The following is a 23,545-nucleotide window of genomic DNA, read 5'->3' as shown; positions in this document are numbered from 1 at the left end:
TGCTGTGTATGCGCTGTGCGCCCTCCATACCCTTCTACGGGACTTCCGAAGACAGCCAATGGCGCATGCTTGGCTATTTTCAGAAGTCCCATAGACGTGAATGCAAAGCACCCATGCATACTTTATGTGCTCTCCTTCACTTTGAGGGGCCCGTTCTGGACACGGGAGCGGGTCCTACCATTGGGACACGCTCCTATCTGACACTGGTGGTATACATTAGATCCAGGGTGGATAAAAATCAGTGTTTTTTTTATTATTATTTTTATTTTTTTTAAACGAAAAAAAAAAAAAAAAAAAATCGGATTTTTTTATTTAAATCGGATTTTTTAATATAAAATGCTTTTTGAGGAAAATATATTACCATCCAAAGGTTATTTCATTATGAAATAAAGATTACTTTTTTAATTATGTAGAATAAGGCTGTATATGTTTAATTTTTTGTTAAATTCCATTAATCCATTCACAATGTCATGCTCTTCCAGAGGTTTTTGTAAGATTACTGGGTAGTTTCTCTGCCTACAAGATATTATCACAGATGCTTGGTTTAATTTTGGAGTTCTCAAAACTGAATTTAGAACATGAAAAGAGTTGAGAAAAAGATCTTAAAGAGGACCTTTCACTAGAATAAATTTTTTTAACTAAGTATACAGACATGTAGAGCGGCGCCCAGGGATCTCCCTGCACTTACTATTATACCTGGGCGCCGCTCCGTTCTCCCGGTATCTTCATATGTTCGGCTCCACCCAGTTGAGCCTGCCGGCGTCTCCTTCTCCCAGGCTGTAGCGCTGGCCAATCGCAGCGCTCAGCTCATAGCCTGAGAGAAAATAAAACCTCTCAGGCTATGAGCTGAGCCCTGCGATTGGCCAGCGCTACAGCATGGGAGAAGGAGACGCCGGCAGGCTCAACTGGGTGGAGCCGAACATATGAAGATACCGGAGCCTATACCGGGAGAACGGAGCGGCGCCCAGGTATAATAGTAAGTGCAGGGGGATCCCTGGGCGCCGCTCTACATGTCTGTATACTTAGTTAAAAAAATTTATTCTAGTGAAAGGTCCTCTTTAATCCTAACTTCTACAAACCTATAAATACAGAATCAACCCCTTCAGTGCCAAGTTTAAAGTTCAGTGAATAGAATATAAACAATATTTTTCTGATTGTTTGGCATGGAATAGATCTGCACAAGAAGAAAGTGAAACTAATATTATATATATATATATATATATATATATATATATATATATATATATATATATATATATATATATATATATTCTTTAGCCAAATTAGTTAACAAACATGGATGTTTAAGCAAATAACATGCTGTAATGTTATTGTTTCAGTTGAATAAATCCTATTTAAATTGTTATTAAGGTAATGATTATTTTTCTCCTTCCTAAGTACAACAGAAAAATTGTCCAAATATGAATCTTTATGTAAAAAACTATGATTTAAATCAAGCCTGACTAGTGATTTAAATCAAATCCACCCTGATTAGATCCCAAGGGATGCAAGTACCACAAGTGACGAACTAGACAGGTGTGAGCAGTCACAAAAAATAAAAAATACGACATTTCCCTCTCCTCCCACCATAAGGGCCTGTTCACACGACTCATATCCTTTTTAGTAGGGATCGACCGATTATCGGTTTGGCCGATATTGAGGATTTCTAACGTTATCGGTATCGGCATCTATTTTGCCGATATACCGATAACGTATGGGGAACACAGATCGCGCTGCTCTCAGCGCTCTGTGTTCCCTCCGCAGCACAGGGGAGAAGGAAGCAGTGTCTCCTCCCCTGTGCTGCTGCTGCCAATGAGAGGAGAGAACATAAGAGAAGGGGAGGGGCTGTGGCCGCTGCGCCACCAATGAAGATAAGCCTTTCATTCATTCATTCATTCATATACAGGAGGCAGGAGCTGGCTGCAGAATCACATAGCCGGCTCCCGACCTCTATGAGCGGTAGCTGCGATCCGCGGTAGTTAACTCCTCAGGTGCCGCGGATCGCAGCTACCGCTCATAGAGGTCGGGAGCCGGCTATGTGATTCTGCAGCCAGCTCCCGCCTCCTGTATATGAATGATTGAGAGATTTATGTTCATTGGTGGCGCAGTGCGCCCCCCCCCCCAAGCCCCCCAGTAATAATCATTGGTGGCGCAGTGCCCCCCCTCCACCCAGTATTACTCACTGGTGGCAGTGGCCACAGGGTCCCCTCTCCCCTCCTCCTCCGATCGATCGGAGCCCCAGCTGTGTAATCCTGGGGCTCCGATCGGTTACCATGGCAGCCAGGACGCTATTGAAGCCCTGGCTGCCATGGTAAGCTCCATGCTGCTGTGTGCACTGTGCACAGAGCAGCAACAGAGCAGCAGGGACAGTGTGAGCTCCTATTCCCCCTGATAGAGATCTATCAGGGGGAATAGGACAAGGGCTCTAGTCCCTAAGGGGGCTAAAAGTTAGTGATTTTTTTTTTTCAGCAGGGACAAGCAGATGGACATCACATGGCCCTGCTGGAATTTTGTTGCTTACCAAGACGTTGTGTGAACAAGCCCTTAATATTAAGGGTACTGTTACCTGTAGCAGGGAGGTGAACTTGCCACAGGATTTCCCTTTAGCATCGTGACGTAAATGGACATGCTGCGGATGCAAAATCCTGACTGAAGGTCAAGATACGTGGATTTTGACACAGCGCGTGGATGAGATTTAAGCTGCATACGGGATCCACGTCACTATCACCCAAATTACCACTAATAAAGCGAGCACCAAACCCTATCAATCGCTACACAAATCTAAAACTGTTGCCCCTACCAACCAATCACAGCTCAGCTTTCATTTGTCAACAGCACACTATGAGATGAAAGCTGTGCCGTGGTTGGTTGCTATGGGCAACCAAGACAGTTTCATACATTTCCCACTATGGTGGAGCAGATTAGACGCAAAGAAACTAAACGCTATACTGAAAAGGCAGCCAACATTAAGTGCAGCCAAGCATCCGCCATGCCCTGAGGAGAGGTTATGACTGTGTAAGATATGAAGTGTGTCCAGTGCTAATGGCTCCAGGCTGCGATGAGCCAAGCTAAACCAGCCAAAATGGACATCAGAAGTAGTGTACACACAGGCGCCAACCACCAAGGCCCAAAATTCTGTCAGTGAGTGAGGAGGCGGCGCCGTCACTCAGTGCAACCAACATGAACAGTCATGTAAAATCCTCGCACAAGCAAGAAATGAATATCACACAAAGGGTTAATCAATTACACGATCGCCCATGGCATGATGCAGGATGCTTATTATACATACGTGACCTTCATATTAAAGACCCCGACAACTTCTGACGCTGATCCTGGAATTTTCCCAAACCAGCAGCTAGGCTGCCACTATACATTAAGTTTTTGAAGATTTTTTTGTGACTTGCCTATTGCCAACAGCAACAAATTTGCCTTTACTGTCCTTAATTTTCAGAGACCATTTTAGCCAATACTGCCTGCCCCAGACCAAAAGTCAAGGCATTTCAGGGATCCAGGTCAAAATTGATTAAAAAAAAATTATGCTAAACTTTTAAAGTGAAAAGAGCTTTGGTCCCCTGCATCGGTCAAGCCCTGCTCACCGTTCACCTCTGCAGCCAAGCAGTGGCCTGAATGGTTATGTGTGCATAGAAGACATGCGGCCACAAGAATTATGAGCGCCACGTGACCGCTACAAGCATATTGAATATTGTATACTGCGCTCCCCCCGCCCCCCCATAAATTTTTGAAAGCCCCTTTAAAAAACAGAATTATATACAAATGATGGTTGTGATGCCTGCAATCTGGTGAGATATGAATACGCCACAAGGCTGCCATTTGCAGTGTATATTCAGAAAAAATAAAAAAAACACACAAAAACAACATTAGCCAAAGTTGCGATGCAGGGAAGTGTTACACAAAAAGGTAGTGGAGTGAGGATTTATGACAAGGATCTCATGTGCCAAAGAATTCCCTAAAACACAAGTCTCCCAGGAGCACGAGGCAAAGGCAGACTATAGAGCCCCTATAGAAGGTGACAATAATTGGCACTGATGGGATTACACAACGTATGCTACTCAATATTACCCTCAGAGATGGAGTCACAAATACATTGTTTTTCCAACTCTATTCCTTCACTCTATCATAAATGTGGGAAGCAAACATTTATTTAACACACACACACACACACACACACACACACACGTGGGGGGGGGGGGGGGGGGTTTGGCCACCTGTGGTGTAGACACTTTTTCCTGTGCCAGATATACCAAGGTGGACATTACGGTCGTCTGTCTTGGTATAAAGTCTATAAGCGTAGTATACACCAAATTTATTACAAACCACGGGCCTCTTAATAAATTGGCAGTCCATGCGCCATACTTTTAAATGTACACCAGCTATGAGCAGAGACAGATTTGAACTATCCCTTATACCAGTTCCTAGTGTAAAATGATACTAAATCTGTCAGGCAGTGGGAAGACACCGCCTCCGCTAAGCAATGCCCACTTCTGCGCCAATTTTAGAATGTGGCGAGAGAAGTATAAAGTTGTAAGTTATTGCACAAATACGGCAAGCGTTCTAGTTTGCAACTTTTTTTCACCACAAAGTTGCATAAACATTGATAAATGTCCCTCAGGGCACATCTTACCACTAGTGCTTTCTATATGGTTTCTTCCTATATAGGTGTCATATCTGAAGGTGGGGAATGGGACCCGGACATACCCTTATTTTCACCCAGGCAGCCCCCTTGCGGCTAGCATCGGAGCATCTAATGCTCCGAAACGCTCCCTTGCTCATGTCAGGGGGGCTGCCTGACATACTTCTACAATATTCACACTGGCCACTAGGCCTACAATATGTGAGTAGCCACATGAGCCATAGACACAATGGACAGGAGCGGACTCCACTGACTTCTATAGGGAGAGTTTTCTAGGCCTGCTCTGTGCAGAGGTCAGGAGGGAGCTGATAAGCAGTGATATTACCCATTGTGAATGATGGACCCTGTGTTAACTATACATAGAGGTCTTACTGGTCATTGTAATTCTCCCTGTGATAATGATAAATACTGAAAAGTTACTTGCACAGGAATTCATAACCTGTTATAAGACCTAGTGGCCAGTGTGAAAACTGCAGGACTGTATACATGTTTTAAATATAGATGGTGACATGGAAAAATTAGAGAAAACAAATTCTAAATAAAAAGGTTTAACAAAAAATAATTTATACAATAGGTCATTTAATGATGACATTCCCTTTAACAAAAATGTAAAAAAAAAGGTACCCAGCATATCATATTTTCCATAGACCTTCACCTAATATCTGAAGCTAGAATTTTAACTGCAAAGAATATTGGAGCAAAAATTTTTTTTTTTTACACTAAACGCAAAAGTGCAGAAAAACGCCAGCAAAAATTCCAATAGCGTAAAAGGCAGTAGGGCAAAAAACAAACGTTATATACAGCAGGAAATAATGAATGCTGCAGTGAACACCAGACTTTCTGCGTGCACAAAGCACAACCCTTCGTTTCCCCATTTCCGTCACAACATCTTACAAGAAAGACATGAAGCGGCTTCAAACCCTCCCCAAGGACAGGAGCATTAAAGAGGGGAAGTTACTAGTTACTCCTTTAGGGATGACTTGGTAGGAATACCCAGATGGAGGCAGCGAGGGATCGGAAAGGACATCCGAGATTCCTGGTGAAACCGTAGAGATCCTTAGAGTTCCCCCTCCAAGGGTCTCAGCTAACAGGCTAAGGTTTCATCCAACAACTCGGGATTACACGGCTTCAGTGCTGAAACATGATCTATTTTTGCTGCCGCTGTGAGACGTTAACCCTATTTTTGACTCATAAAATCAGATTAGTCTGTTCTTAAGGACCGGGGGGAAAAGGAAAGGGGGGGGGGGGGGGTCAGATATCAAGACATCATACATATGACATACTGGCACATGGACAATATAAAAACTGGAGTAGGGTCTGCAAAAAATAAGCCTCTTGTAAAAAGTACCTACTTAAGTTTCCAAATACTAAAAAGTACTGGTAAAAGATATACAGACCTTGGAAATGCCATCATTATGATAAAAGGGGACATTTGAGCATAAGACTGCATAAAATAAAAGAAAAGCTACTAAAATCAAGAAAACACACCACCATGACAACACTGTCAGATGTGGCCTGTGATGCTGAAGCATTTCCCTAATTTATTCTGCACAGGGGGCCAGAGACCTCTCGGGGGAAGCCAGCTCAATGAGATTACAGCATCAGGGCATGCTCTTTGAAATGCAGATTTCTGCTGGAGGAGTGGAGGCCAAATCCCATTTTCTTCATGTGCATAGAAAACCAGCATAGTAAAACGAACAAGTTAAGGCCCATCTATGGGGAAAAAGAAACACAAAAACAGGGTAAAAAAAAGTTTGAGAGATGAAAAAAGGCACCAGATCAAATGGATTAGGTTATCTTCTCTGGATTCAGATGAAACCAGATTGAAAATTAAGTATGATGCTCAATGTCTAGGATAAAATTTTAGATAAAAAGGGAAGAGAAAATAAATAAAAATGCTCACCGCTGCTGGTTCAATGCTTACGTCACCTTTTGTCTCAACTTCCCAGTCCCAGCTCGACACACAGGAAAGAAGATGTGAGCTCAGCCATCACCGGCAGCAGCAACATTACTCAGCAAGCGATTGGCTGAGCAGGCATCTCCAACTACTTCCAGAGTGTGGACCTGGCACCAGGAACGAGACCAACAGGGACCCAGGGTGTATTGGAACAGCAGTAGGAGGTGGATCAGCGAGGTGAATAATTCTTGTTTTCACATCATTTTTCCCCTTACTTAAAATAAATGTTTCCTACTGGACAATCCCTTCAAGTAGAAACAGCATGTCCCCATTAAAGTTCTGAAACTCAAACTGCATGGAGTCATACAATACTCAAGTGTAAGAGCCACGAGTTTCTAGAGAGTGGACCATCAACTGATATTTGTCCTGGATCCAACCCTACAAGTACTTTAAATAAACTTCCTTCTAAATGATATCTGACATAAAGAGTCCAGCACCCTCCAGTTCAGCAGAGATAGGAAGGACACTGCACAAATCCTAGATTTAAAAGCGACAAGTTCTCAACACTTCCTACAAGCAGTAACAGGTGTCCTCCGATAACGTAGTGACTAAAATATTAGAATCCAGGACACAAAAGGTAAAAACATAGTAAAGCAACCAGAAAACCATCCCTAGTCTGAGGACACGTCATACAGAGTCTTAGTCCATCACCTAACCAGTTATGCTAATGAAAACCTACCATTGTCATGATTGTAGTCCCACCCTACAGAGCGGGGGGACCTGGATCACAACAGCATTCCTTTATTATGCTATGATGGCCTAACGGGCTTACTAATTAAACAAAGCAACCTTAAACATAAACTAAAAAGGACTTTGCTGCTCTCATTAGTTTGCAAATGAGTTACAAACTCAATTTAGCACCTGTAAATGGGGAACCCACCGGCAGCTCTCCCAGGGCCTAAAACAGAAGACAAAGCCTCTGAGATGGTGACACTGCCAAGTCCCCAAATGCTATACCAATCCTCATTGTAAAAGGAACATCTAATCCGAAAATAAATCAAGTTATTTTGTTACTAACGATTATGTAAATAATCGTCAGACAAAGTTACCGGAAAAGGGGGGGGGGGGGGTTTGATTTGTTCTGGTTGCAAAACTAGTTTGTCAATATCTTGAACAGGTTTACAAGGCCGAAATGTGTATGTGGTACTCATTATATTACTGCTCTGTGCATTTCTATGCATAATTGAGATTGCTTCAGATGTATCATACCTGTTAAGACTTTCTACTCGTGATATATTTATAAAAAAATAAAAATAAAAAAGTAAAAAAAAAAAAAAACCTAAGGATATATACAAAAAAAATAAGGAAAAATGCAAAATGGTTCAGGCCTTGACACCAAGAACATCCAATCCGAATAACTGTCCCATTTTGGGCGTAAAAACATCAGAGGCCATCTCAGAGACAACCCCTTTCAAAATGCGACTCCAGGGCAATTAGAACAGCTTGCAAACATGGCAGGGAAAATGTAGTATTACACGGTGTAATACAAGGAAGGACAGCTCGGATACACCAGAATGGGAGGAATTCTTAAATAAGAGTCCTCCATTTCTGGCGTGGAAGATCCCTGAGCAGGGGAGGGGCGACGACGACGACTCCTCTGATATCCATATGCATAGCTGACAACTATCCCAAATTTGCCAAGACAGAGACCATCACGCATTTTTTGTGAAATGGGTGGGGTTAACAAACCCCACCTATAAGTGGGTGTTTCTGGGCGGGTTTGGGGCACTCCTGGGGGCAGGCTTATAGGCCCTGATTTTACCAACTGAAATGTTGGCAAGTATGTGTATGTCCTAACAGGCCCCATGGACAGGGGTGGTTTTTCATAAAAGCCACCTGAAAATTACTTGTTTGACGCAATACTGAGCTGAAAGCAAAAAAAAAAAAAAAAACCACTATGCTTACAGGCCAAAAGCCTGAGGCTGCACCACTACCACGATTCCCATGACAACATTTTCTGTTCTCGTTCCTGTCAGGTGTTGTCAACACTGAACCCATACCTGGTCTCCATGTGCAACTGTCAGGAAACCTCATCACTAGGACTTCAGTAGGGCAGCCTTAGGCTCTGGTTTATGTGAAATGCAGGCCCAAACAACTATATCTACTCCATCCAACAACAAAAAAAAGGGGGGGGGGGGACCAATCCAGCACAGAGTGCATCCACAAGGAGACTCGTCGTTTCTATTACACAGCTAGACTCTCCCTTCTATGCCCGCCTCAGTCTTGGCAGCCGGGCTCTTTCCGAGCTGCTCACCAATCTAAACACCTGCTTGTTTGTGTAAAGCTCTCATTTGAATACGAACTAACAGATGAGCGGCGCTTTACGATTTTCACCCCCTACGAGTGTGGAAATGCTTCCCCATTAAGAAGCACATCGCTCTACACCCCGCTGTTTTTACTTGCTGCAGTGCTCCCGGCCTGTACTCCAGCAACCTCCCTCTTGGTCTCTTATGGACCATTCTGCTGAAATTAGCTATTCATTACATGTGAAGGAGTAGCAGATTGAGCACGGCCCCGCTGAGCGAGCCGCTTCCTTACATGTCAATTCCTGAACAAAAGCATCTGCTACCTTCCTGATATGTATATTTAATGCCACTGCATAATGGGCAAAATGATGGGCTGCGCTTTGGTTGTTTGCTCAGCTGTAATGTACTCTTGTCTGGAATTGCTTTAAAATGGATCCCACTGAAATTTGGAACATTAGCCCGCGTCTGCAGACAAAACTGCCGAATCTTAGCCTGCATCCTTAGGCCATTTAAAAAAAAAAAAAAAAAAAAAAAAAAAAAAAAAAAAAAGGATTTCCTTATGGGTAAAAATAGAGTAGAAGAAACTCACTAATGATAAAGTGGTGCATATCAGACCACAATTGCGATGTTTTTTTCCGGGAAAAGCCAGTGTTGTACGTCGCATTCAAAGATTCAAGTTCCGAAAGGTCAAATAGGGTAAAGCAGGCGATCAACAGGTCTACTGCATTCTCCGATTTAGGTGCAAAAAATCTGCACCAAAACCGCACGAAAGACACACATAAATCCGCACTATTTATCACGCTTTTGGTGCATTTTCCACAGATCTCAACCTATTGTAAAGGGTGAAATCCACCCTGAAAAAAAACACAACTATTGATATACTGCAGATTTCAAAAACCGCATGGCAGGTTAACTTCTGCACTTGAAAAAAGGTAAAGGGTACATGAGATTGGTCTAATTGCACACACTTTGCTGGTACTGGACTATGCTGTGGTTTTTCAGAGCAGAGAGAGAGGGAAGGGAAAGACCCTAAAACTGCCCTCTACTGGGTCATCTGGAGCAAGTCATGTGCCCAGAATATTAAAACTAAGGCACACAGCCACTTTAACCATAGAGTCAGCAAGGATGAAGGTTACTGTACAAAGTGCTTGAAGAGACTACAGGCTTGTTCCTGGGTATGAATTTGCCTGTAGTAGAAAAGGTTCATTCAGGTTTGGCCACCATGCTCTACACATTGACCTTTTTGGATTGAGCTAGCTCAACAAAACTAACTTTACCCAATTACGTCCTGCAAACAAGGGAATTAAGATGGAGTTGGGAGACCTGCTGCCAAGTTCTCTAAAAAGAAGCTGATGTCTGCAGCCTACACCACTTACCAATGACTCAGAACAGGCAAAATAAACCATCTGAGCCAAGAGAAAGAAAAATCAGTGTGAGGAGGTACACAAACAGCAATACCTCAATAGGTTATCAGTCTTTCCATGAAGTCCAACATCTACTCCAAAAGCTAGTAAGGGTGGTATCACACTGCCCTATGTTCAGGCAGTCTAAATGCTGATGGACGGCAACACATCCATTAGGGCTTGTTTGACTACACGTGCCGATGCAAAGTGAACGTGTGGGAACGACTGCTACAGCCATCTTTCCTCCTCCATTCTGTTTTATTGATTATCTGCGGCACATCCCCGATTACACAAAAGATTACAGATGAATAGGAAATAAATTAATAGCCGAGAAGAAATTCTGTCACAGGTCAGATGTAGATTAATACAAGACCGATGGCAATTTTAAAAAAGTTGCTTCTTATACAGGCACGTGACAATCCTACGACACTGAAGTTCTCGTCTAAAGTTTGTCCACCAAGGAGAACAATTGTGGATAAAGCCCCTGGTCACATCTCACTACTCATCTGTGAACTCCGTTTAACACAGACCTTCATAGGCCCGGCTTTCTGCATCCTCCCAACAGATCCCAATATATTGCAAGCACGGGAAGGGTGTACACGTGATTTTCATGCCTCAGAATTCCTACCACAATGGGATACAACGAGGAAGAGCACACATCTCCACAATCAATGTAAGACTTCAGGCAGTAAATACGCCACAGGAAACCTGGGCCTTCAATAGCGATAAGATAATTAACATCTCCATAACTGCAACTCATCTTTTGACAATACGATTCTCTCATTGATTACAACCACAAGCAACAGGTCTCTTGGAGACAGAAGCAGCAACATGGATGGCAAATGGAGGCACTGTGCCCTACGGCAAGTCTCTTTAGGCAAGAAAGGGAGTAAAGGCTCCCTGGAGTGAAAGTACTTTACTGTCGAAGAATCAAGAAAAAATAAAATAAAAATGTATGTTAGTAATCACTGATCCAAGTTCTTCCTCTGGCTTCTGAAGAGGTCCAAGTGGCTCCTAGAGTATACAATAGTTTGTCAAAGATTCGGAAGCTGGCCAAGTTTAAGGACACATGCAGATGGCCCTACTGGGTAGTCATAGTGCCGTACCAACAGTTCTCAAATTATCTGAAAGGCTGTCTTTGTGCAAGTCACATAAAAGGACAATGATGGACCAATACCAGTGAATATATAATCTACTCAGTTTGACTTGCTCCTGACTTACGCCAGCCACACACATTTAGCAGCTGTTGGAGTCAGGAGGAATAGCTGTGGGCTAAATGAGTTTTCGTCCAAGACTTGCAGTTATACATTAGCTTGAGGGTTGTAGGCATCTAGCACCACAAAAACACTGGGGCCTAAAGAAGATGTCTACCATTGGTAATGTAAAGACTGCACAATATACAATTTTGTCAAGTAAAGGTCTTACCAAAATCATCTACCTAGATGCTACCAATATGTAGCAGCCAAAACACTAAAAAGCTCAGATCTACACACAAAACCTCCATCTAAGGAGCCTCCAAATTAACCATTACGTGCATGTTCCTTCTAGATTCCTCCAGGTCAGTGCCAAGCCCACGGCCCAAAACGTAGACTTTAATTTCGACAAAGTTATCCAAGAGCGAATTCCTTGACCATCAGATCAGCAGACTGGAAAGGATTCTTACTGGAATCAGACAGGAATATTTTCAGAGTGAAGCAAATGGGTAAAAGGGTGTTAAAAAATGTATTACGCCGTTTAGGTCAGGCAATCTCGGCCTGGGTTATAGGCTCTCATGTGAAATAATCTGATCATCCCTTGCAAATGTCCACATGAACACAGGATGAGAAGTACGTGGATGGATCAGTTCAAGCAATGTCATCAGTCTCGTCCTGCTGCAACCCCCTCCCCCCGAACCACAAGCATTTAAGGTAAGGTTTAAAAGCGCCATCAGCAATGTCTACAGAGAAGTGACTCAGCCTTTTAAAGCCGGAAACATGGGAAAATGCAGGAATTAGCAGCCAGACAAAGCGTGCATTCACAAATAGATTTCAGGACAAACTTCCTTACATTGTATTTCAGCCATCATTTCTCACACTATAATTGTGTGCACTCACCGGCTAAATGACTCAAACTTGCCCCATACTCCTACCCACATATGGTAGTAGACCAGGTGCGTTCTATTAATAGTAGACCCTCATTTAATCACATAATATATTAAAAAGATACTCAATAGTTTGCACCTGAGTATACGGCTGGTTTCCATTTTACCTAAATGTGACCACGCTTGACCTTGCAGACACAAGAGGTGTGTGGTCTATTGAAATTATCTATGATGAAAATGAGTGTGCATGTTTTTGCTCGAGGCGGGGCCTCTACAGACACAGCTGCACACCATTCTATGGACACAAGAGACCTACACATGGGTACCCCTGCCTGCACCTAAAATTAAGTTAGCAGACAAAATGTGGATCAAGAATCATTAAGCAAGCTTATTTCATGCAACATGTTCTCAACCCCTCCGAGGGCCGGACACCTGTTTGGGACTGACTTGCGGATGTCGGTGGTCATTCTACTGCAGTATCGGGTGACACATCTACTAGTCACAATGAGAGGTGCCCTGAAGGGTCTGAAATACACGGTCTAGTCACATTATGACCACTTCGTACTTTCAAGGTCTAGCGTGTAGCTCATGAAGGAAGTCCCATGTGACGAGCTGGCTTGGTAGGTATATAAGGTTGCGACAGACTGTCGGCACACATATCCCTTGTTGTTGTGGTCATAGATAAAAAAGGGGTCATGGAAAGTCTGCCATGAAGGTGCAAGAGGGCAGCACGGGCGATACAGTGAAGCAGCTCACCACCAAAATAAACCAGGGGGGTACCAGACGTGTGTCTAGTGAACCCTACTGTGTATGGGGCTCAAAGCAGACGGATTGTCACTGCACCTCTGCTAATAATGTCGCAAGGATTCAATTTATGAGCAGTATCGGAATTGGACCTCCGCTGATTGACACACAGTGCAGAGTAGACAATTGAACAGTGGGGGTGCCAGGAGTCAACCCTCACAGATCTGATCTTCAGGATAGATCCATCAATCTTTAAGGCTGGGCATCAGTAGAGGTCAATGGTCATTTGTTGAAGTCCTTTAAACTTTTTTATTTTCTTCACAAGCTGCAATTTTTGTTCCACTAGCTGAAAAAGAAACTGAGTGCATACTGGAAAATATTACTATGCAAGGGGGAGCAGACACCAGCTAAACAGCTCTTTGTGGGTTTTTGAATAGGACGGCCTTAATTATACCAGGTCTGATCAGCTCCAGCATTCGCTTTTAAGTGTCTATACTTATGATGCAGTGGTTGTTAAGGAGGCTCAGTATCGGCAAGAACATCTGGGGTGCAGACTTCCTTCCTGTGCTCCCTGGCAACACGCCTGAAAGTGAAAGAGCCAGTATCCTCTTGATTATAAAGCATAAAACCACTCCCAGAAGCCTCAGCATTCAAAACAAGGCCAAGTGCAGAAGGAAGGAAAAACACAACACCCTTCTCCTCCGCTTTCTTCCAATTAAGCCACTAGAGTGAAGAGCAATTCCATAGCCCGGCTCTTAGCAACATCAGATCTGAAGGCCCTTCGAGAAGGGGGGGAAACAACCCACACGTTCCTTTTTTAGCAAAAATAAAAATGGGTGCAAATTGAAGACCACCGCAAGCACCACAGGAGCCGGGCGACGCTGACATATCTATCCCCACATTTAATATTACAGAGGCAGTTTTAAATGCTTTCAGCTGTCTCCAAAGGCTAAATCTGAAAGCCGCAGCTGCCGCCGCTGTACACGTCTACAAAGTGGTGAGCTGGTACGAGGCTCAGTCTTTCCAGCGAGATGCTCCTGCCAGAAACCATTAGCTGGTCATTAACCTATTAAAAGATGAAAGGGAAGGCAAAAGCTGAAAGAAACACAACATAAAGCCTCTCCTACAGCACTCCGTTCACTGGGGGGCGATGATACCTACACCTATAATGGCCTGCATCATCACTAGCCTGGCAATATGGTTGCACAGTGTACATGGAGTGTTTGACAGCAAAAAAAAATAAGAAAGCGCTTTTGTCCACGGGTTATAAATTGTGTGAATGGGCGGCATACCCGGCACACCCGGGACCAGTATGGTGCGTTTCTGGGGAAAAACAGGCCCTTTTTCGAATCCTACAACCCACTAGAGCAGGCATGCCCAACCTGCGGACCTCCAGCTGTTGCAAAACTACAACTCCCAGCATGGCTGGATAGCTACAGCAATTAGAGTATGCTGGGAGTTGTAGTTTTGCAACAGCTGGAGGGCACAAGTTGAGCATCCCTGCCCTAAAAGGTAGGTTCAGACACTAAAAAATTCATGTAAAAAATCCAACTTTTATTTGCCGCTGAATCCTCAGACTTAGATTTCTGCTGCAGATTTGTAGTCTGAATGCCGTGGACCTGACCATGGTTTATCCCAGGGATTCCCAACCTGCGGCTTTCCAACTGTTGTAAAACTACAACTCCCAGCATGCTCAGACAGGCTACAGCAGGGCACGGTGGGAGGTTGGGCATCCCTGGTTTATCCTAATCAATGGGGCTAAACCGCGTGCAGTCACCCGCTTTGATTCCAGCATAGAAACTGCGCCTAAAAAAGGCAAGGGTCCCTTCTTGATGCAGCTTTGAAATGAACAGCAGGGCCGATTTCCCATTGGAACCATGAGAACCATTCGATCTTCAGACAGGAGTGCTCACTGCGGGAGCTGCATTTTCCGTTACGGACACTGCTCGCCTGGAGTAGATTTGCAGCATCGTAATGATGTGAATCCTTCCTGGCCATGTCTACTGAACTGTAGTTACGGCACTATGAGACTACGGTTCCGCAGACTTACAACCAGGAAGGAACACCCAGATGAGCAACGTCCGTAACGGGAAACTCAGCTCCCATATGGAGCGCGTTATCCCGTAAGGAATTATAGCGTATTCAGATGGTATGGCTCAGTGCTGGTAATAAAAAAAAATATATAATATAAAAAATAAAAAAATAAAAGTGCAGAATCTGGCATGGCTGCGGTGTTTACAGGCAAACCACACTAACGCATCTTCATCTGTAAAACTACAGCCGCACCAAAAACCACAAACGTTATCTCCATGCCAAGCTTCTCTGCTCATGACAACGTCCTCAACGTTTGCGCATTGAAAAAGGGCCATTCATTTAACCATGTCCTCCAGCTCTTAACATGTTATTCACGTGGCTACACCACAACCCAGCGACTGGAAGAGAAAAAGTTTCAAAAAAAAATAAATAAAAAATCTCATGATGAGGAGGGGAGGCAGGAGAGCCACCCACAACAGCAGTGGCGGCTGCAGCAGGCACCTCCCCGCCGCACTGTCAGTCTGGCCTGGCCCTCAGCTGAACTGCTGGCGCTGACGTCAGCTGGCGACTGAGGCAGCATTCCTAAACAGTTCAGACAAACCCACTTGTGGGAAGCTTAGAAAGCCCTCAGCTGTAGTGAAGAAAGCACAGGCTTGGCTGGGAGCCAGACTACTGAGCTCAGCATTTTGTAATGCACTTCCTTTTTACTTAACAGCTTGCATAATGCCTCAGCCAATCCACCTTTAACCCTTCTCCGCAACTAGTCGGCTGGGAGGGAGAGAGGAGAGGCGGGGGGGGGGGGGGGGGGGGGGGGGCGCGCAGAGGAAAACTCTGGACAGGGCAATGTTCTACTCTGGAAAACAGTCAAGCCTCAAGAGCACAGTATACAAGAATAAAAGCAACTTTTAAAAAAAGGACAAAAATTTGCTACTGTGAAAAAAATAAAATAAAATGGGAAATGTATAATTTATACAATACATCAAGAGCAGCCGTTTTCTTAAAATTTTCCAAAACCAGTTCCAATTAAAAAAAATAAATTATAAATGATTAAATAATTACATTCTATACATGCACGCAGTAATTTACTACCTCCAATACAGCATTCAATTTATCATTTTTTGGGGATTGAGGACCTAGTTTACTTTAGGCCACATATCGAAGGCACTACTGCACATTTTGGGTAAGGAATCGGGTAATTGGGTAAGGAATCGTACCGGTAAACGGTTAGCTTTAGAACTTTTACAACAGACAAATGATAGGGGCAATTTTGAGAGGCGGTTCCTAGGAATGCTCATTCCCAATAATTGCCCCAATGATATCACCTGCTGCACAGAAACCATGAAAGTGTATGGGGACAAGCTTGTTCCACGCAGCAGAGGCGATTATGGCATGAAAAGTACAGCTCTTCACCTCCTGTAATAAGCAGGCAATTATTGGGAACAAACATGCATGCTGCAAATAAAAAACTAAAACACGGTCAATTCACATGAAAACGCACCAAACATTGGCGCCATGGCTTGCAACCAAGAGCGGCACCTCTACTATGTGTCCATACTCTTTAAATGACTCCTGCACCAGATAAGCGACAGTGTCTAAACAACTGGGGGTCCGACAGCTGGACCCAAGGATCAAGAGAATGGGCGGCCTTGGTGCAAGACAGCAGTCTCGAACTGCATACACACTCGCCAGCAGCAACGCTCTGTTGAATAGGCCGACAGCAGCCATGCACAACCGCCACTCAACTCAATGGTGGGGTAACACTGGACATCTATTCTCATGATGTGGGAGGGGGCAGAGGTCAGACATTTGTACAGAGCCCATCATGCTTCTGAAGAGCGCAATTTGTAGCAGAATTTCAAGGTCTACCTGGATTAGACAAAGGATTCAACACAACAGATAATGCCCAGTTATGGACAAAAGCCAAGACACCAGTGTGAACAGGGCCATGCCCTATGAGCGGGCATAGAGTTGCTCTATAACTTACGACACGCCCCTTTGGCTTTTTGGAGAAGTGAGAGCGCACACAATACACACATAGTATACAGCATGCTGCAGCCTGAACTCGCATAGCTCCCATGTCCTTACCCAGCCAGGGGAAAGCAGATCCAAGGCTAAAGATAGGATGGGTGTGAGCCGTGGATCTCGCACTACTCGGCACAGCGCCAAACACAATCACAGCACATTTCTGGGTTTTTCCACATAGCGACACAAGGAGCGTGACGTGAGCAGACTTGTACTGTACTCCTATCCAGTTTGTATATTGGAAGGTCCACAGAAATCTCATTAGGTGCTGGCCAAATACTTTTATCCCTTTAACCTTTGTGTAAGTCCATCACCCGTGGTATCACCGCGGAGCTCGCATGTCAATTACCACAGGTGTGATAATCCCCTCATAATACAGATCAGGGCTTAGAGCCAGAAGATTAACACGACAGCTAGGGGTGTGTCCGGGCCTACAGAGCAGAGGCCACCGATGCATCCTACACTACGTATTAAAAGGGGGTGGCCATTAAAAGGAGTTTCCAGGATTAGAAAAACATGGCTGCCCAACCACATGTGTATGGAGGAGGCTGGATAAATTGCCTTTGGCCAAGTGCTCATTCCACATTCCGCCATTGTATGCTGATGAAGAGCTTTACTCCCTTAGTGGTTAAAGAGATCCTGTCACCAGAAGATGCAGTGCAATCTGCAGGCAGCATGTTATAGAGCAGGAGGAACTGAGCAGATATGTCGTTTTGTGGGAAACCATTCTGTAACACCTATAATTTATACATTTATATCTCAAGACCACCCCTGTGAACAGCTCTCAGTACACAGGGGTGGTGTTATCAGTGACTGATAGCATTGTCTGCATGTGTGAATGCATCAATAGCGGTCAGTCACTGATGATCCCTCCATGTTCTGAGAGCTGTCACTTAAAGCGGTTGTTTCATCTGAGACACTGGTGGCCTATCGCACCCATCTCCAGAACAGGCCTCTGAAAATAAAGGACAGCTCCGCACGGTCACCAGTCCATTCACTTCTATGGGACCACTGGAGACAGCCAAATTAGGACTCCTGAAAATAGCCGAGCACTGTAGAAATGAATGGCTGCTCTCCTTCACTTTCTAGGACCCACACCTATGTGACTTTGCTGGCTTGTATATCCTAGCAACATGGCACCATTGTCTCCGATAAGACAACCCCTTTAAGTCATAAAAAGCCGAGATATAGGTTAAAAGTTTTACTGAATCTTTTTCCATAAACTATATATCAATCTGCTCTGCTCCTCCTGCTCTATAACCTGCTGCCTGCACTGCATTTTGTGGCATCAGTGCCTCTTTGAAGGGATTCTGTCACCTTGTTTTAGCCTATAGAGCTGCAGACATGCGCGGCTAGATCACCGCAATAGATCTGATTTTCTAGATCTGTAAAATCAGCCTAGTAAGGAGCCCAAGGGGCTGCACTAACATTCTAGGAGCCCAGCACCACCTGCATCCCCCGAATCTCCTTCTTGCTCAGTTAGATTGCCGTGAGCTCGCGCATGCACAGTGCCGGCATAGTGTTCCTTCCCTGCGCTGGCATCAGCCTCAGGGAAGGAACTGCGCATCCTGAGATTACAGCGATCTGTGAGCAAGGAGGAGATTCAGAGGACGCAGGCGGTGCTGGGCTCCTTCACAGGGGGGCATGGCTGGGCTCCAAGAAGGTTAGCACAGCCCCTTGGGCACCTTACCAGGGTCATTTATACATCTATAAAATCTTTTTTTAAACACAATAAAAGCACACGCGCTATGGGACAGGTACATTGCGGACATGCTAGCGGCGATCTAGCCGTCCATGTCCGCAGCTCTATAGGCTAAAATGAGGTGACAGAATCCCTTTAAAAAAAATATATATATAATAATCCAGTATAAAGAACACTACGCAGTCTGCCACATGGTCATTACCGTGCTAAGGCGATCTAGGCTTAAACTAAAGAAACCTATTTCAGTCAAATTATGTGAGAAGACTTAAAAAAAAAAAAAAGTGATTTCAACTATAATGAAAATATTTTTACTTTTGAATAAAAAAAAATTAATAAAGTGTGTATAGAGATTATATAATATATCTTACATTACACACACCACAGCTTGATGTAACACCTCCCCCCCCCCCCCCCCCCCATAAATTATAACCTTACTTCAAAGATCAATTTTATATGGTATTTATCTTCTGGGGCCTTGGAGGTCGGCTCCAACAGCTGCGAACCACACAATTTCCATAAATCTGATCCACAGAAAATCCTGCTTCTACAGGCATGTGTTTAACCCTTACAATGACCAGCATGCTGCAGTTAATAGGACTCCTCTGGGTTATACATGAGCAATCATGTGCAAAGTCCTAAGGGGGAGGATGGAAACACTTTCAAGAGTCAAAGTGAATTCCTTAAAGATGAAACTGAATGCAAACAGATGAAAATTGCGTAAAGGTATTCTCAGATGCCTGGAACCGCAGACTGTACCCAGTCTATACATACTTGGGGTATGTTCACATGGCAGAATTTAAATCAGAGGTGTATACTATAAGGCTGCCCCTAAAAAACTAAAACGTAAAAGATGGAAAAATTGTCTGGTCCTAAAGGAGTAAGGCTACTCTCACACCTGCGTTCTGTGCGGATCCGTCTTGTGTCTGCACAGACGGATCCGCACCGAAAATGCAAACACTTGTATCAGTTCAGAACGGATCCTTTTGCATTATTCTGTCAAAAAAAAAAAAAGTACAAGTTAAAAACGGATCCATCCTGACTTACATTGAAAGTCAATGGGGACGGAATCATTATTTAATTGCCACCATATTGTGTCAGTGAAAACTGATCCGTCCCCATTGACTTACATTGTAAGTCAGGACGGATCCGTTTGGCTCCCCATCGTCAGGCGGACACAAAAACGCTGCAAGCTGCGTTTTGGTGTCCACTTCAAAAGCGGAACGGAGACCAAACTGATGCATTCTGAACAGAACCTTATCCTTTCAGAATGCATTGGGCTGAACTGATCCGTTTCAGGGCTCTCACAAGCGGACCCAGAAACGCCAGTGTGAAAGTAGCCTTAATGAGATTCTCGGGATCTTCTGTATTGATAAAACTAAATTACAGAACAGGTCATCAATATCTGATCAGCAGGAGTCCTGCTCCCAGAAACTACACTGCTCATCCATGGTGTGGTGCCCAGGCCACTTCAGCGCTGCTCCATTTACTTGTATAGAACACTATGCAAATGCTAAATAAAAAGGATAAAACCAGAGTGGAAAAGTGGACGTCCTAAGAACTTTTTTCCAATGTGCCCAGCCCAGTTAATGCTCTCCAACTATCCTCCATTTACAAGAATATGTCCCCCAGAGTACACGGACAGCACAGGCTCAGCGGCCATGCTGCCAGTGTGTGGAACACAGCAGGTGGGCGAGGACCTTTGGGAACATTTGTTTGTCACCCTATGCTACATCTGCAAAACTAATAAGCAGCGATGATCCATGCTTCACCACACCGCTGCCCAGGCTGGCTTGGTATGAACCGCATTTACAGATGGAATGGGCCACCTACGTGTCTACAGTGAGGACAATCTCCAAACTGCTGGGCCTCGCAGCAGAGAAGCCAGTGAAACAACTGCAACAACAGCTGAAACAGGAGCGATGGAAACAAACTTAAGTGCTAGAAGGAAAAAAACATCCCGCTGCTTCCATCAGTCAAACCATACTTCATCCAGTGGCTTTTATCAACCACCATGGAAGAAGAACACTAGTGCTAGCCAACAGCACAGCATTGCACATGGCAAAGAGCAACCTAGGGCCAGAGGAGGACCGACAGAGGCATTACATAAAGTTATTACATGTAAAGATGCCATATACCGTAGATCTCGTAGCAATCACTAAAAAGGGAACTTAACATTTTTTTCTGCCAGTTGACACCAGATAGCGACAAATCCTCTTTCTACTCAGTTTTTATTTTCAATACCAGACTGGATTTTAATTGCCAGTCCGGGTTTTTGGCAGCACCTGGCTGTCCTTAAATAGGCAGCTGGGCTCAGCAACAGGATCTGTGTTGGGATCTGAGGCTTGGTGCCAGGTTGGAGGGGCAGGAAACACGGCCCCCCCTAAAAGCCTGCCGTGGACTGCTGGAGGCAGAACTGACATCAAGGTGACTTGTCTTATAAGAACTTTCCAATTTGTGTGAAGTAACCACCAGATTACTTCACACACAATGGAAAGTACAACAACAAGACTGCAAAGTAACGCAATTGCTCAAGTGTGAATAAAACACTTCGTTTTTGCGTTAAGAACTTGTCTTTTGCTATATCTATATATCTATCTCTATTATATATAAATACTATAAAAATGAGGCAGCACAAAGGGTTCAGTCAATAGAAGGGTGCACGGCCAAAGGATAAGCAGTCCTTGTATACAAAATATCAAAAAAAAGCCAGCACTCCAAGGATTAAAGGAAAAACAATCACCTTTTTATTCACCCATGTGGGCAGCGCAACGTTTTCGGCTCAGCACTAGAGCCTTTCTCAAGCTTGAGAAAGGCTCTAGTGCTGAGCTGAAACGTTGCGCTGTTTTTACTTTCTGGAGTGCTGCCCATTTTTTGTATTTCTGGATTGGCTTTGATCCGCATTGGGCCAGTTGCACCCACTAGCTTGCATCAAGGACGGTGCTGCCACAGTATATATAACATACAAAATAAAACTACCAACCAAATAGTCCTTACATTAACGTACAACTTGATGTTAACAATAAGCTATTTTCTGATGACAGATTTTAGGGCTCATTCACACGACTATGAATTGCAGAACGGATGTGGACCCATTCATTTGCACACTTTTGTCGTAGTTCTATTATGTAGCCTCGCAAAAAATACAGAGCATTGTCTTCTTGCCCGCAATCGCAGATAGGCATTTTCCATATAGCGCCGACCTTGCAATTTGCGGACCACAAAACACAGCATGGTCGTGTAATGTGCCCTTAAAAAAGGTGTTGCCCATGGGCTGTGTCTGGTACTGAAATTCAATAAATAAAAAGGGGATGGGAGGACGGACGACACAACCAGTTTGTGGCTTCTTGCTCTTCTATAGGAATCTGTACATTTTCTTAAAGCTTCTTCTAGTTCCAGCAAGGTGTGAAGGCCATCTAAAAGGTAATGGGGAAAACATGGGCCCTGGCACATGAAAGGGCTCCCGTTGTCGGACAGCAACAGGTGGCACAGCAGCTCACATCAGACCAACTTCTCAGCTGTCGGGGCCGTTTATGTTAACCAATGGGGGGGGGGGGGGGGTGCAAACAAATAAAAGACCATAGTGTCTATAGAACAGTCAAAATACAGAAAATGCAGATACAGAGCTTTCTGCCACGAGACTCAGGTACAGAAAAAATCCATGAACAGATGTTCTGCCAACTCAATGGGCAAGTGGGAATAATTCCTGCCTCTGTTATGTCATGAGCCAGCTCAAGCATACATCTTAACAAGCATAGCCTTGTTGGGGGGAAGGGCACCGTACACATTAAGCATTTACAAACTGTTCACTCAGAACTCATAGATCGCTCAGCTGTGCACACGTGCTGCCACCATCGCCCGGCCTCAGAACAAAAATCCACAACCAAGAGGCTTCAACCATTAGGGCGCCAGGTGAAGAAAGGCAGCATTATGGGTAACAAGTCAAAACTACAGTCATTTCTTCCCTTTTGAGCCAGAAACAGAATAGTTTCACACTGGAACCCCACTGACTTCTAATGGAATCCATCCAGTGTTTTTGATGGCAAGAACCATGTGAACACAGCCCTAGAGCTGTTTTTGCACCAGTATTAGTACATGAGACTGAGCATTGAGTAAATTCAACCTAAAAGGGTATCCCAGTTAAAAGTTATACCCTACCCACAACAGGACAGGGGGATGTCCATTAGAGATCCCACACAATCACTAGGAAAAACAAAATTCCACATTTACTAATTAGAATCAACTTAGATTTTGCTGCAAGTGGTACCAAAACGTGGCACAATTTGCATCTAGGTTTAGAAAGAATTATCTGCGCCTACTTTGGGGGGTGTGAATTACCAGAAACTGGCCCCAGCTTTGCTGGAAAGGGGTATGTGACCTAACAAAAAACATTGTGTGTTATAGGGGTGGGCGATATGGCCTAAATCTATATTGCAATATAATTTTAAGCATGTGCGATATATATATCGCGATATATTGTTTTCTATATTTTTTTTTTGGGGGGGGGGGTTATAACTTTTTTTTTTCACTTTTTATTTAATAACAGCCCTCCTTAAGGGCTAGAACCCTTGTCATATTCACCCTAATAGAGCTCTATTAGGGTGAATAGGACTTTACACTCTCCCTGCTGCCCTGTGCTTTGTGCACAGAACAGCAGGAGCTGACCATGGCAGCCAGCCTCTCATGTGCCCCCCAGCCTCTCCCTCTTA

At 44.1% G+C, this 23,545-nt stretch overlaps 1 protein-coding gene across 1 annotated transcript in view; it reads right to left on the bottom strand.

Moving 5' to 3' along the window:
• ZSWIM6 (zinc finger SWIM-type containing 6) overlaps nt 1-23,545 on the bottom strand; it is a gene marked incomplete at its 5' end in the record, with an annotated part of 117,866 nt that overhangs the window by 75,185 nt on the left and 19,136 nt on the right. The gene's annotated exons all lie outside the window — the stretch shown is intronic.

This window comes from Bufo bufo, chromosome 2 (assembly GCF_905171765.1).
Source record: "Bufo bufo chromosome 2, aBufBuf1.1, whole genome shotgun sequence".
Lineage (NCBI taxonomy): Eukaryota > Metazoa > Chordata > Amphibia > Anura > Bufonidae > Bufo > Bufo bufo.
This window is presented reverse-complemented; position numbering and strand designations above follow the sequence as displayed.